Raw genomic sequence first — 16,837 nt, forward strand, 5'->3', positions numbered from 1 at the left:
TTTTAATTATAATATTTCACATTAATATAAAAATTGTAAAAATATTAAAAAATATTAAAAAATCCAAAATTATAAAAATATTCATATAATTTAAAAAATTAGCATAATATACACGGGTTGCTATACTAATTGTTATATTTAAAAATTTTACGTTTTAATTAATATTTTTATTTAAAAAAATTATTTCACATTTTTTTAAAAGATTAATGCCAAATTTAACTAAAAAAATAGTAAACCTTTAATGTTAAATTTGACTTTATGTTTTTTTAATTAAAGTCTAATAAATTACGTGAATTTCAAATGTAATTAAATGGTAATTTTATACAAATCAATAAAATTTACGATTATATAATAATTTTTTTTAAGTTAGATGGTTTTAAAACGTACATAAACTTCAAAACGTGTAATTTTCTCTAATTATAATTATAACTCTTTAACTTTTTTAAAAGAATATTTTATCACAAGTATTGCATTATTTTTTTTAAAATTAATCTTTAAATTTTAAAATTCATTTTAATTGAATCTATTATATGAATTAAATCAATAACTACTAATTTGAATATTAAATGTTAATTGAAAAAATACGTCACGCGATCAAATACGCCATTTAAAATGTTCTGAAATTTTAAAACTATTATATATTTATTTAAACTATATTTTTATATTGGGGATTAATTATTAAATTATATCACGTGATGGTCGCTACTTGGCAAATGGCAAGGTGCTATGGTGACTTTGTAAAGATTTGACATTTTGGCATTTAGTTAAAAAAAAAATAAGTATTAAATAAAGAAGTATTCTTCCAAATCAGCCGTACGATACGCCCATGGTTTTCTTCAAAAATTTTAAATGCAATTATGCAATAAATTAAATATTGTATTGCACTACAATAAAATTTAAATATAAATATATATATATATTATATTTGAATAAAATTTTCAGATAATTACTCTAAAATTATTTCATTTTTGTTTTCGTCACTCTAATTTTTCTCTTGTAAATATAATACTATCGTTAGTAAATTTTTTTATTTTGATCATCGTTCCATTAAAGTACAAACGGAAAGACAACTAGGATAATTGACTGTTTTGCTATGCACGTAACTAAGCAATTCAAAAATTAATTATAAACTCTTATTATCATTTCTAACTTTGGAATCAAACACTAAACTTCAAAATAATTCAACCTCAAAATCAACCCTTAAATCCTAAAATCTTTGAACTCTAAACATCTCGTTATTATCTTTGAGCTCGATAACCTTACACCTCAAAATTATTAAATCCTAAACTCCTTTTATCATCGCATTTCATCCATTCCCAAATAAATAGTTGAGTTGTTGAAGAAAACCAAAGAAATGAGGAGAGAAAGGAAGAAAGAACGGATAATGTGGGGTATTAATATGATTGTTGCTGCATCTTTCGGTTGTGTCTTGATGAAATGTGATGATGGAGGGAGTTTAAGGTTTAATGATTTTGGAGTTAAAAGTTGGATTTCGAGGTTTGTGATGGTAACATGGGTTTAAAGTTCAATGGTTAATATTATTTTGGTTCTCATTTTAAAAATTCGATTTTCCCCCAAAGAATTTAAATCGAAATATGCTATGACATATAATCAAACTCAAAAATTTTCTTAGAAAAAAAATATAATTTTTTTAGTTATATTCATAATTTCTAATTTTTGTTGGAAAGACATTAGTTTAAGTGCGTTGAATCGCGTTTATCTCCTATTTAAGTGTTGAAGAAAAACTATGTGTAATTCTAAGTAGTGTATTAAAAAATACTATTTCCTAAAGTTAGAATTTAACCTTAATACTTCTAACTTTAGGAATTTAGTTAATCTAATTTTCATATTTCAAAATTTATATCTAATTATTAACATTGTTAAAATTCAAATTCATTATAACATCAATTTTTTTTAGTTACACAACTATCTAATAAGTAATTTTTTTTTTAAAATTTTAAAATGTCACACCAATAAATTTAACCGTATTAATAATTAGATATAAACTTTAAAATCTAAAACATAAAATGACTACATTCCTGAAAATAAAAGTATATTAATTAAATTTCGAATTTGTGAAAGTACACAAATTTATGGTATATTTTGACTTTATATTAACTCATCATTTCATAAAACCTAAAAAATTTTAAAGTTTAAGAGGACCAAAGCTACTATCCACCCATGTCTATACGAGAATAGATACGAAAGATATATATATATATGAAAAAACTTAAAAAAATAAAAAATTCAACCACCTAACCATATCGAACACATAAACTAAATAACATAGTCTTCACCAACCTTAATTTAGAATTGATAGACACATGATATTACAAATGTAATGCCTTACAATCTCACAACACAAAAGTTATTAATAATACAAACTCAAAAAATTCCTTAATTCTTAATGTATTTGCTGATTATTCAAACAAATCAAGAACAATAATCATTCTATTAAAATGGTTAAAACTTAAAACTATGTTAACATTCACAGTTCCAAGAAGAAAAAAATGGCAGATATTTTTCTATCAAAATAATATAAAAAAAACAAGTTAAATGCAAAAACAGTATAAGGTATGCCACCCTAAATTTCACACTCACCTCTCAATCATTACTGAAAGAAAAAAACCTTTTCTAAGTAGTGCCGCCAGATGGAACTCAAAAATATACGAATATTCCCCCTAAATGCTAAATAAATACTATACGAGAAGAAAAAAACTATTTTTTTAATGTGGTACTAAGGTGATCCCATTAATGTGTCAAGAAATACCTGTTTAAATTTAAAAGAAAATGTTATAAAAAAAACCCTCAAAATAATAATTAAAAAAAGTTTATGATGCAATTATTTCCTAAAAACATATATCTAACCTAACCATCAGCTAGTTCAATTCATTTCCATATGAGTTTCGGAAAAAAAAGGTTTTGTGACTTCCAAGGAATAACACACAGATTTAATATGATTTAATATTATTTCAAACCAAAAAAAAAAAAGGAAAAAAAACAGTAACAAGATTTAATATGAGAAGACAACTTTTTTTTTTTATAACAGCTTCAACTTCTTTTTTTAATTTATTTTCTGTCAGACATCTTTTAAAAAAAAGTATCAATACAGCCTGTCAAATGAAATAAAAAAATAGTTTTTGTTACTTACATATCATTTGTATTGTATTTAGAAAGAAATATAGGTATTTTAAAAAAATAAACGCTGCTATCGCCTTAAAAATATAGGATGGTGCTACTTGTAAAAAACCATCCTATTTTTGTAATTAGTTACAAATTATTTTAATTAAAAAACACTCAGAAGTGCCAATATCAATATACTTGGATATTGAAAGCAAGTGACGAAATAGTGTATAGCCGCACACAGTAATGGCTGAAGTCAGATTATCTATGTCCGTGACTAGGGTGACTAGGGTTTCGATCAACAGATTGACTTGTATACTAGTGTAGTGAGTAGGTGTGTGAGTTTAAACTTATATTGTATAAAAAAATATATTAGGATAATAAACTCAACACAAAAACTATAATATATATGTTGAAATATGTATATATTTTAAATTTATTTAGGTAGATAAATCTTATTTGGGTAGATAAGTTTTATTCATATTCTAGAAATATTTTTATTTTATCTTTTAGTAGTTTACTAGAATAAGAGAACTATTTTCTTTTTATGTTTTAGTAGTTTATTAGAATAAGGGAACTATTTTCCTAATTAGGATTAGGACTTTTTTTCTCTATTTAAGTTCAATTCTTTAGTTAATAAGAGAAGTACAATTTTATTCAAAGCTCTCTTAAAATCATTCATGGCATCTGAGCTAGGTTAAAATCTCTAGTTACATCATGGTTAAAATAGTCTTCACTGAAGATAAGAGATCCAGCAATCAAACAGAGGAAGAAAGTTCTACAGTTGAAACAACTACCGAGAGTACAATGACTCAAGGGACAGAGGCGTCTCACCTTTCTTTTCAACTGACATCTCACAAGTTGAATGGCAAGAATTATCTGGAATGGTCGTAGTCCGTAAAATTAGCAATTGATGGGCGCGGCAAACTAGGTCATTTAAATGAAGAAGTTGAGCAACCACAGGTGGGTGATCCAAAGATGAGCAAGTGGAGGTCAGAAAATTCTATGGTAATTGCGTGGCTTATTAATTCCATGGAAGCTTCCATAGGTAAACCTTTTCTTTTTCTCCCAACTGCTAAAGATGTTTGGGACGCTGTGAAAGACACCTATTCAGATTTAGAAAACGCTTCACAGATTTTTGAGTTAAAAATAAAACTGTGGAAAGCTAGGCAAGGGGAAAAAGAAGTTACTCTTTATTATAATGAGATGATGTCTCTTTGGCAAGAACTGGATCAGTGTTATAATGATGAATGGGAGTGTCCCGGAGATGGTGTAAAAGCTATGAAAAAAGAAGAGAATGAAAGAGCTTATTTGTTTCTGATTAGTTTAAATAAAGAATTTGATGAAGTGAGATCTCGGATCCTGGGGAAAAAACCACTTCTAAAACTTCGTGAGATTTTTTCTGAGGTTAGAAGAGAGGAGACAAGGAGAAAAGTAATGTTAAAGCCAGGGTTTGAAGCTAATGATGATAATTCTGCTCTTGTAACTATTAAAAATAATGATGATAGTGAAAAAAAGAAAAAACCTTGGTGCGATCACTGCAAAAAATATTGGCACACTCGTGAAACGTGTTCATAATTTCCATTAGTTGTTTGGAAAGCTCTGCTATCCCCTGATTGTGAACCACGACCATTGCTATTCTTTTTCCTTCCATTTGTCGGTTTCCCATGGAGCTTCTAACACTCCATTCACTAAGGAACAATTAGAGCATCTACACAGGTTTTTTCAATCACCACAATTTCGGATAATTCTTCTATTCCTAACTCATCCAATAATCCTTCTTCCTCTTTTGCCCAATCAGGTATTGATTTTTCTGTTTTTTTTTCAGTGTCAAGCCTTGTAAAACAAACGCATGGATCGTTGATTCTGGAGCTAGTGATTACATGACTAGCAGTCATTTTCTTTTTTCAACTTACACACCTTGCGCTGGAAACAAAAAGATCAAAGTAGTAGATGGGTCCTTCTCGGCAATAGTCGGGAAAGGCACTGTTAAAATTTCATCTTCATTGGTTTTACATGATGTTTTACATGTGCCGAATCTAGCTTGTAATCTCATATCGGTCAGTAAATTATCCTAGTCCTCAAATTGTCATGTTATATTTGACTCCTCTATGTGTAAGTTTCAGGACATGGTCTCGGGGAGAATGATTGGCAATGCTAAAGAATTTGGTGGAATTTACTTTCTTGAAAACGACCATCTAAGTCAACCAACAACTACTTTATGTTTAAATTCTGTTTCTGATTTTGATAAGGTTATGATTTGGCATTATAGGCTTGGACATCCTAATTTTTATTATTTAAGATATTTGTTACCTAATCTATTTAAAAATAAAAGTCTTTCTTCATATCATTGCAAATTTTGTGAATTGGCTAAACATCATCGGTCATTCTTTCCACCTCAAAAATATAAAGCCTCCAAACCTTTTTCGTTAATTCATAGTGATGTTTGGGGACCTTCAAGAGTCTCGACTTTTTCAGGAAAACGTTGGTTTGTCACATTTATTGATGATCATACTCGACTTTGTTGGGCGTTTTTATTAAAAGATAAGTCCGAAGTTAAAAATGTGTTTCAGTCTTTTTATGCTATGGTGAAAACACAATTTGGTGTGAAAATAGAAATATTTCGAACTGACAATGGTGGGGAATTTTTTAGCGACCAATTAAGTATTTTCTTAACTAAACATGGAATAGTCCACCAAAGTTCTTGTACAAATACACCACAACAAAATGGGATTGCAGAAAGAAAAAACCGACATCTTTTGGAAGTAACTAGAGCCATGATGTTCACTAGTCAAGTACCACGTTATCTTTGGGGCGAAGCCTTGTTAACAGCTACATATCTTATTAATAGAATGCCCAGTAAAATTCTAAATTATAGAACTCCTTTTAGTCTCTTTAAAGATAACTTTCCTAACTCTAAATTGATTACAGATTTATCCCTCCGAGTTTTTGGGTGTAGTGTTTTTGTTCATCTTCACAACCAAGGTAAACTAGATCCTAGAGTAAAAAAATGTGTCTTTGTTGGTTATGCTTCTAATAAAAAGGGTTACAAATGTTATGATCCAATTGATAGGAAGATTATAGTTACCATGGATGTCATATTTGTTGAAACACAATCTTATTTTGATTCTAATCTTCAGGGAGGGAATTATACTAAAGAAGATTCTATAATTGATCAAGAAGAGACTAGGAATATACAACACAGGGATTCTAATAATGGGGAAGGCAAATTTATAATTAACACAAAAATTAATGATGTTAATGTTAATGAAAAGGAGGATGAAGGTGTAGAGTCTGATCATGAAAATAAAAAACAAACAAAGGAGTTAATTGTTTACTCAAGAAGAAATCAAAATCAAGAAAGTGGAATCCACCAGATTCATCACCAAGAATCCGACCCGCAAGATCCTGTCAAAAGTCCAGGTAAAGCTCATAATCCAGCCAATGAATTTTCTGATTTAGATATTCCAATTGCCAAAAGAAAAGGTGTTAGAAATATTGTCAAATATCACATGTCTAACTTTGTATCCTATAAAGCCTTATCTTCGACATTCTCAACCTTTGTTTCGTGTCTCGATACTGTCCAAATACCAAAAAATGTGAAAGATGCTTTACAGGTTCCTGAGTGGAAGGAGGTTATTTTAGAGGAGATACGTGCTCTTGAAAAAACAGGTACATGGGAAACAATGGAATTACCCGTAGGAAAAAAAACAGTGGGCTGTAAATGGGTGTTCACAACCAAATTCAAACCAGATGGATCTTTAGATAGATACAAAGCCCGGTTGGTAACAAAAGGGTACACTTAAACATACGGGATAGATTATCTTGAAACATTTGCTCCAGTGGCCAAATTAAATTCCGTCAGAGTTCTTTTATCAATTGCTGTTAATCTTGATTGGTCTTTACAGCAGCTAGATGTGAAGAATGTTTTCCTAAATGGAAAACTTGAAGAAGAAGTTTACATGGATCCTCCTCCAGGTTTTGAAAAAAAATTTGGAACTCGAGTATGTAAACTTAAGAAATCTTTATACGGTCTGAAGCAGTCTCCTCGAGCTTGGTTTGAACGATTCACTCAAGTTGTTAAAAAACAAGGTTACTCACAAGGGAAAGCTGATCACACAATGTTCTATTGACATTCACAAAAAGGTAGAATAGCTGTTATTATAGTTTATGTCGATGATGTCATTCTTACAGGAGATGATGTGGATGAAATAAGACGTCTCAAAGAGCATCTAGCATTAGAGTTTGAGATCAAAGACTAGGGTCCTTTGAAATACTTTCTTGGAATGGAAGTTGCTCGATCAAAGAAGGGTCTTGTGGTCTCTCAGAAAAAATGTGATTGATCTTTTAAAAGAGGCTGGGATGAGTGGTTGCCGCCCAGTTGACACACCAATTGATCCAAATGTAAAATTTGAAAATAAAGAAGGTCGATTAGTTGATAAAGGGCAGTACCAAAGATTAGTTGGTAAGTTAATTTACTTATCACATACAAGGCCAGACATAGCTTTTGCAGTAAGCTTAGTGAGTCAATTTATGCACTCCCCAATGGAGGAACATGAAGAAGCAGTGTTTCGAATTTTAAGATACTTGAAGAGTTCACCGGGAAAGGGCTTATTCTTCAAGAAATTCGAACAAAGAGGAATTGAAGCTTATACAGATGCAGATTGGGCAGGCTCAATAACAGACAGAAGATCTACAGGATACTTTACATTTGTTTGGGGAAACCTTATGACTTGGCGAAGTAAAAAACAAACTGTTGTAGCAAGAAGTAGTGCAAAGGCTGAATTTAGATCAATGGCTCAAGGAATTTGTGAAATGGTGTGGTTAAAAATAATTATGGAAGAGTTGAGGAAACCAATAACTTCACCAATGAAGTTGTACTGTGATAGCAAAGCTGCCATTAGCATTGCTCACAACCCAGTCCAACATGACAGAACTAAACATGTTGAGATTGATACACTTTATCAAGGAAAAGATTGAAGAAGGCCAAGTGTGCATGCCGTTTGTTCCTTCAAAACAACAGATTGCTGACATATTCACCAAAGGACTCTCTAAGACAAGCTTTGATTTTCTTGTAAGCAAGTTAGGCATGATTGATATATATGCACCAACTTGAGGGAGGGTGTTAAAATATGTATATATTTTAAATTTATTTAGGTAGATAAATCTTATTTGGGTAGATAAGTTTTATTCATATTCTAGAAATATTTTTATTTTATCTTTTAGTAGTTTACTAGAATAAGGGAACTATTTTCTTTTATGTTTTAGTAGTTTATTAGAATAAGGGAACTATTTCCTAATTAGGATTAGGACTTTTTTTCTCTATTTAAGTTCAATTCTTTAGTTAATAAGAGAAGTACAATTTTATTCAAAGCTCTCTTGAAATCTTTCAATATATGTGTAAAACATACCTTCCAATGAACTTGCACTCACATTCAGGCAGAGACTCCATAGGCAAATTTCCAGACAACACCTTGAGATCTGTTTAAAGTGGTCAAAGTACAAAATTTCTAGCACCTTGAACAAGCTCCCGCTTTTAATGGATATCATTTCTCCTGCTTTAATGGATATCATTTAACGGGATAATTTTGCTAACAAAATCCAGACAATGGACGCTTCGAAATGTTCTATAGCGAAGGGCTAAACGTCATGTTGGTAACAGAAACGAACCGATTCCTCTGCCTTGCCGAAACAACAGCAAATGGTTTGCAGATCAATAGTACACTGCAGATACGAGCATCTATTGATTAGACATCTAAATCTTTTTGTTGAAAAAAAATGTCATTCAACCGGATTGTAATAGGAACAAGTTCATGAATCAAGATCATTAATCTTAAACTACAGTTGAAATTTCGACACAACTTGAAACAACGCATCATGACAATGCCTTAGGCATAAGCACTCAAAATGCATGGTCCAGAAACAACTCTAATTGTAATAAAATTAGAGAGAATAATAACTTACGGTGCACAAACCGGTTAACCAAACTAAGCGATTACCTAGACCGCATAAATGACTTTAATATGGAAATAAACTAAGCAATTACATGTGGATAGAAGAATTCATGGCGTCGACGTGTTAACATGATCCACAAATGCAATTGTCCATAAGAGTTACAACCGGCTCTATACAAATAAGATCTTTGGCTGATGCTAATTGTCAAAACCCATCTTACAATCGTACGAATTCTTACTTTCTTCTCAACCAAACAGCCTTTACTTCAATCTTTCTAAGAGCACCTACAGGATCTAGTGCAGGCAAATGGGAAAATAGTACAATAATTGTGCTGCATAATCCCATATTTAAGCAGATCAGCTCAACTTATAACATTTTACACTGAATCCAACAAGGTAACTTATTTTTCTATGAAGCACTACCTCAACAATATATAAGAGGTACTAAATTGGTTCATGAAAATGGCAAGCATTCTCTTTTATATGTTTGTTTTTCTAGTTTAAGAAGAAAAATAAACAAAGAAAGCAAAAGAGCAGAAAAGAAAATCTAATCATGTCACTAATATAGAACTTGAATACTTATTCTATGTGTTTATTCAATCTCTCTACTAGTTTCCTAGCACTGGTCTTTTTTCCTTACTCTGCTTGAGTTTATTCATAGAATTCCATAGAAAACAATTCTCAGTCAACTAGAGTGTCAAATGATTATGTATACAACTAATACTTTGAAACCATAAAACAATGGAAACTAAACTTATGCCATTTCTATTTGATTTCTTGAAAGAAATAAACTATTACTAAAAGGAAAAGTTCTTGTCAAATTGGGGTAACTTGTCTTTGTCCTTGGATGTAAGTATCAGGATCTCAAACCCTACAGATAAATTTTCAGGGTGTTCATTTAAGTCCAAACCCAAAGAGAAGTAACTTATTTTCAGGGTGTCCATTTCAAAACGAAAACTCCTAATGTATCAAATATTCATAATTTCTATGAATTCCAACATCAAAGAGCATATATTTTGAAACATTCTGAGTAAAAAAAAGGGATTCAGTATTAATCTCCACAACAACTTTCCCTCTATGCATAACTCAAAAGATCCTGTTTGAAGGGCCGTGGTACTCCTCAAGCAAAGGCACCTTACCTATGATCAACCCATTCAATGCGCAACTTATTGTTCTTGTTTAGCGTCTTCAATGCTTCTACATCCATTTAATCCAAACCAATCTTCTCAGCTTGCAATATAAATCGAACCGCATAAAAGGAAACACTCAAAAGTTACAAATACATAGTTTTTATGTTGCTCAGATTCTTCATTCTTCTTGAAGTAACCATGCACATTTCAAATGCATACCCATATCTGTTTTATGCTTAGGTCAAGAAATAAAATGTTCTTCTTAGCAAAGTAGGCAAACCAAGTTCACCTCAGAAAGACACAAATTTACCTCTTCAAAAAGTTGATCATCTCCAAGCATGCAGATCTTTATTTTGGAGCAATGAGTGTGTGGCAGCTTCACAAACACTGAAACACTTGTCTTTTAAGGGATCATTGTTTTTCAGCCCAATGTGGAATTCAATGGTCTCGGTCAACTTATGATTTTCCTCCTAGGAGTTAGCCATATTGGTTGAAGTAGCTTCTGTAAGGGAATCACTCTAAAGCTTAGTGCAGATAAAAAATGCCAAATTCCTTCAGGGTTGAAAACTATAAATGAGTAGATAAGAAGCAACCACATAATTCATAAACTAATATAATGAAGTATTAATCCAGGCAACTTAAACAATTCATACTCATCAAAACATGAGTGCTAAAAAACAATTCATAGTTTGACTCACTACATCCGAAAAGATATATAATAAAAGAACTAATATATAAAGTTGTGATTTTAAATATTATGTCAAAAATTTTCAAGTTTGAATTTTGAGAATTATATTTTCTTTAATAGTAACTTGTCTAATAAATGTAAAATATAGAATGAAACATGCTTATATACATATGCACCAATATAAATACCGGAAGAAAGACTGTTTTATATCGATTTTAATATATTCATTTATCCAAGCTCTGTTCAATTTTTTACTATTTCGTATTATGTTTTAACTAATTTTTCAAGTCATGTTCATGTTATTTTAGTACTCAGTATTGTTGAAGCTAGATTTGACATATACAATTAATGCGAAGCTCTTCCAACACACACTTATTCATCATGGTCCATATTTTTCAATAGCTACTCTGGGTAGCTATGGTTGCCCTTGGAGATAATTGCTAACATGGTAGATAGAGTGTAATTCTCCCAAATCACTCAAAGCACTTCAATCAACCTAGACAAATATACTCCATCTACACCCTATTTTCGTTTATGGACTTTTTAGTTTTCCCTTTTCCTTAAAAGTATATATATTCAAAATCTATATCTGACATATAACCAAACATGGATATGAAAGGTATAATTCTTCAAATCAAGAAAAAGAATTTAGAAAACAAATTAGAATATTTATATTGATCAGTACCCATATTTGAAACACATTAATGGTCTAAATAATAGTCTTTGCCAACCTTAAACAAATTAGAATTGATTGTCACATGATATTGCAAAAGTTCTACCTTGCAATCTCACAATATAAGTTATTAATGGCAGTCATTCTTACTTCTTTCTAAAACATTAAAAAAAGAACTCAAAATTTCAATCTTAATGTTATTGCTACCTGCTGACATAAATACAAGAATTAATGGTTGGATAAAGTGTCAGTAGATGTCAAAGTGCCATTGTTAATATCAGGATACTGAAAGCGAGTGATTAAATAGTGTAGCCACATGCAGTAATTCCAGAATGCTAAACTCAATACAAAAACTAGAGGGCATATATATGTATATGTATACCAATATTTAGAGAGTTGCACACCATGTTGAAGTTAACTACAAGAAGATGGACTTGTGCAACTAGACTTAGGAATGCTTAGGGTTGGACTGAGGTTAGTATAGAACGGGTTGAGATCCAGTCAATTATTTTTTTAATCTAAAACTTTCAAATGCACTAATCATCACCATTCAAATGTGTAAGATCCATCAATGAATTGTGGAAGTGATATTTGTAAAAGGTGATTAACCTTATATTGGATAGTAATAGACACAAAAGTAAATAATGGAGGGGAGCCAAACACCTATAAGACATGAAAAGAAATTAAATAAATAAGGTTATTATGTGTAAAAAGTTCAGTCAATCAGTAACACATATGTAGTCTCAATTCTGGTAAATTGGACCTCTTTAGACATAGTATTACAGCATAAAAAATTGTATAACAAATGTCTTCAATATCAGTTTCAAACAAAGTAAGGTTAAAATGTCTTGCATTCCAATAACTCATAGTCCAACATTTGATCCAACAATATAGTCCACTTAAAACTATTACAGGATGGAAAATATGGCATAGCAATTTCTATTTGATGTAACAAATAAAATAGAAATGCGAAAAAACGTAAGCAAATAGTTGGCTAAACATGGCAACTTAATGGTTACTTTGTCATGACAACGCATCACGGCAGTGCCTATGCAGTATGCACAGGTAATATGCAAGGCCCAAGTAACACCTATATCTATAAATATAGTAATAAAAGTGTAATTAACGAGAGTAATAACTTATGGTGCAAAGCAGAACGGTTATCAAATTATTCCGCCAATACCCTAGGCCATATAAATCATTTCAATATGTAAACTAAGCAATTACACGTGGATAGATGATTTCGTAGTGTCGACGTGTTAACACAATCCACAGATGCAACTTTCTATAAAAGTTATGACCGACTCTATAAATAAGAATTTTGGCAGGCGTTATTTGCCAGCTCGAGTCCTTACTTTCTTCTCAAGAAATTTTGCACTTGTGCATCTACGGGTTCTAGTGCAAGAAAATGGGAAAATACCACAAAGGTTGGGCTGCATAATCCCGAATTTAAGCAGATCAGCTCTGTTCATAATGTTACTGAATCCAACAAGGTCAGTAAAGCTAACTTATTTTTCTATCAAGTTTCACCTAGTTTACTAAAGTATATCAACAATATATAAGAGGTACTGAATTGGATCTTCCTTTCAAGAAAATGACCCTTCAAAAGCATTTTCATTCACAGCTCCAAGTCTCTTTTTGTTTTTCTTGTTTTAAAATAAAAATAAACACCAGAACATAGAAAGCGATACAACATAAGGAAAAATGTATTCATGCCTATGCTTAACTTGATTGGTAAGTGGTAACAACACGTAAAAATCTGGTCATGTCTTTTATAGAGAATTAGAATACATATTCTTCGTGTTTATTCAATCTTATGGTCGGAACTCTGCCTCTACTCTCTACTAGTTTCCTTGTATTGGTTGTCTTCGCACACTCTGCTTGAATTGATTCATAGAATTCCCTAGATAACAATTCTCAGTCAACCAGATTGTCAAATGATGATAGTGTTATTATCAATTAGAATATGTATTTGACTAATTCTTTGATACTACAAAACAATGGAAACTAGACTTATGCCATTTCTAATAGTTTGCTTCAATTTGGTTAAAAATACAAATGGGAAAAGTTCTTCCCGAATTTGGATGAAGTGTCATAGTCTTTGATGTTAGTATTAGGATTTCAAACTTTACACATAAGTTGTCAGGGTGTCCATTTAACTCCAAAACCAAAGAGAAGTAATTGGTAAAAAGACCTCTTTGGTCCCTCTCAATTTCGATATTGAGTAATTTGGTCCCTCTAAAAAATCAGACCAATTTAATCATTGTCAATTTAAAAAATGAGCAATTAAGGACAATTAATCACAATGTTAATGTTTTTCATCAATTTTACATATTTTTTATTGGCATAATAGAAAATTTAGCTGTCAAAGTTTACGCAGTTTGTCAATTTGGTCTTAATAAATTTAGCCTGCAACATTTACATATTCTAACATTTATGTTGAATAACAAACATCGAGGGCTAAATTTATTATTAAATCAATAAAAATTATGAACTATTGACAGAAAAAACATTATATCATTATTAATTGTCCTTAGTTGCTCACTTTCGGAATTGATAGGGGTTAACTTGCTCCAATTTTATTGAGAGCAACTGATTTGCTTAATATTTAATTGAGAGGGTCCATAAAAGTGTTTTTACTAAACTAATTTGTTTCCAATTTGTTTGCCCTCCCTACGGGTCCTGCTTTCTAGACTGGTAGTAAAACAAATAGAAATACAATATATCTTATGTAGGAAAAGTAATTATGCAAGGATAAAAAATGCAGTATTTTTGGTATTAATGCATTTTCTATGTATTAAAATTTTGTTGTATTTCTAAATGTCTTTTATGGTAACTGCTTAGTATAGTAGGTATGCTTATATGAACTTTTATGCAAAGATACAAGTATTAAATATTCAAATATAGAAAGTATATTTAATTCATGCACCTTCACATAAAAATCCATATATGAAAGTCAATTGACAGGAACTGTGATACAAGGAAAGTAGCACAATCTTGTATTTGTAGAGCTGTTTGAGACCAATTATATGCTTCCATAAAAATTTGGAAGGTATTTTCAAATATAGAAGGTATAATCAAATATGGTCATATTTGAATATTTGATTGTTTAATACTTTCCATATTTGAATATTTTATACCTTCCATAAAAATATACCTTCTATATCTGAATAAGTTTTCTATATTTGTATAAATTTAATACAAATTTGGAAGGTATTTTCAAATATAGAAGGTATATTTTGTATTAAATATACCTTCTATATTTGAAAATACCTTCCAAATTTGTATTAAATATTAAGAATAGCTGGTCTCAAACGGCCCTATAAATAAGAGATTATGCAACTCTCCTTGTACTAGAGTTACACTCAGTAGGCATTACAATGGCCAGTCTCCTTCTGCCAAACAGATACAATTTTCTCAAGTTAGCAGAAATGGTTTGGGTACGATTTATGGAGACCAAGATACTACCTTGCTTCTAGCAAGGAAATTGATATCGAATCAGTGATTTACCAGATAAACCTACCACTCCAGGCACTTTTTACTTGAAAAAATGGAAGAAGCTGATGGAGTAAGAGTTGGCCTCATCATAAAAATTAGACCATTGTTAGTATTTCCAATGGTCTCAGGATTGCGTGAGAGGGTCAAACAAGGGTAGGTCACAGAGGAAGATATAGAAGAGGCAGGAGGTTTCATATGCAATCATAGCATCTTATGCCACCTCTTCATCTTCATGAATGAATGATGGGCTGATTGTAGACTTGCTAGTAAAATAGCTCTTCTAAGAGTTTACCCCTTTGTCTTTACCATTCTCTAAGCCATTCTCTAGTAGCCTCATATGTCATAGATGAACTAAGAATAAGATACCATGTATTCCATCAGCCAAATTTAATTGTATTATTAACAAGCATTTATCTATATACATTTATCTGTATATCTTAAGCCATTCCCTTGTAGCCTCATATGACATTGATGAACTAAGATTAAGATACCACATATTCCGTCAGCTAATTTGATTGTACCATTAACAAGCATTTATCTCTATATCCTAAGGGACTTTACATGTACTTGCAAAGAAATTCATCAAATATCCAACCATTCAGTATTCTGTTTCACCAAATCACAACTACATAAATATAAACCATCTACCAAAATAATAATCAAATTCCTTTTTCTCTTAAATGATGGACTAAAATTATGAAAAGCGTAACAATAAAAAGGAAAGGAAAGGAGCATGAATTTGTTTTTCTGGTGTTCCTTAAATTGTTTTTTCATTTTACACAACAAAGTCTAATTATCCCGTCACGTTAAGGGTTTTAATCAAGTGAAGCTAATTTCTCTTATCAATGGACCTATTAGACCCACAAAGGTACTTACACTAATAACACATCATAAATTTTCAACTGCTAAAAAGGTAAACCAAAAGCAGATAACAGAATTAATCAAATCAAAGAGTTCAACAATATATTCTTCCATAAACGAAGACCAATCAATAGATGTCCATAGCTTTTAAGTTTTCGAAACAAAAAAAAAATTCACATAATCTCAGACAGGACAAGAAAATTACTTGCTTCAGCAAGATCAGAGGAACAAAATTGGCCGTCCATGGTTTTGGCAGACCAATAGCAATGTAGATATACTTCGCAATGACCAGAAACTTCCCCGTGAAGCAACAATGGCGATTCATTTCCGTTGAATTGAAACACCCAACATTCAAACAAATTAAATGGGCTTCTATCATTTTCCCTCTTTTGTAAAACCCATTTCTGTAATTTGAAATCCGTAGCTGTCCTCAACAACGTTCTCAATTCTTTGCCAGCTTTGGGCTGCTGTTAAGCCCGTGTTACTTTCTTTTGTTCTTTGCCGCCATTCTGGCCGAGGATAATAGCGGGTGGGAAATTTGTAATTTTTATAAATTTGGAATTAAAAAATGGGTAAAAATAGCTTCTCTTAAATTTGATATCTTTAAAAAACCAGAGTAATTTAATCTTTCCAATTTCAAAAATGAGTATGTAAAAACAATCAATCACAACATTAATATTTTTTCGTCAATTTTACATTATCTTGATTAGAAAAATAACAATTTTATCCATTAAAATGTACACATTTTGTCTATTTATATATATATTTGAAACTAATTTTTTTATTATATTTTTTGAGGTTTTATACATTTTTTAATTATTTTCTAAAATAAGGATCAAATTAACAAAATATATAACATTGAAGATTTAATTTGTTATTATGTCAATTAAAATTATAGACAATTAACAGA

The 16,837-nt window shown here is 30.8% G+C and overlaps 1 long non-coding RNA gene across 1 annotated transcript; it reads right to left on the reverse strand.

Moving 5' to 3' along the window:
* Positions 1-8,539: 8,539 nt before the first annotated feature.
* Positions 8,540-16,420, reverse strand: LOC107941264 (uncharacterized). The gene is made up of 3 exons (XR_001695570.2): positions 16,133-16,420; positions 10,518-10,709; positions 8,540-8,847 (listed from the first exon to the last, which is right to left on the reverse strand). It is a non-coding gene; the product is annotated as an uncharacterized lncRNA (long non-coding RNA).
* Between the last annotated feature and the right edge of the window lie 417 nt (positions 16,421-16,837).

This window comes from Gossypium hirsutum, chromosome A13, assembly GCF_007990345.1.
Source record: "Gossypium hirsutum isolate 1008001.06 chromosome A13, Gossypium_hirsutum_v2.1, whole genome shotgun sequence".
Taxonomy (NCBI): Eukaryota; Viridiplantae; Streptophyta; class Magnoliopsida; order Malvales; family Malvaceae; genus Gossypium; species Gossypium hirsutum.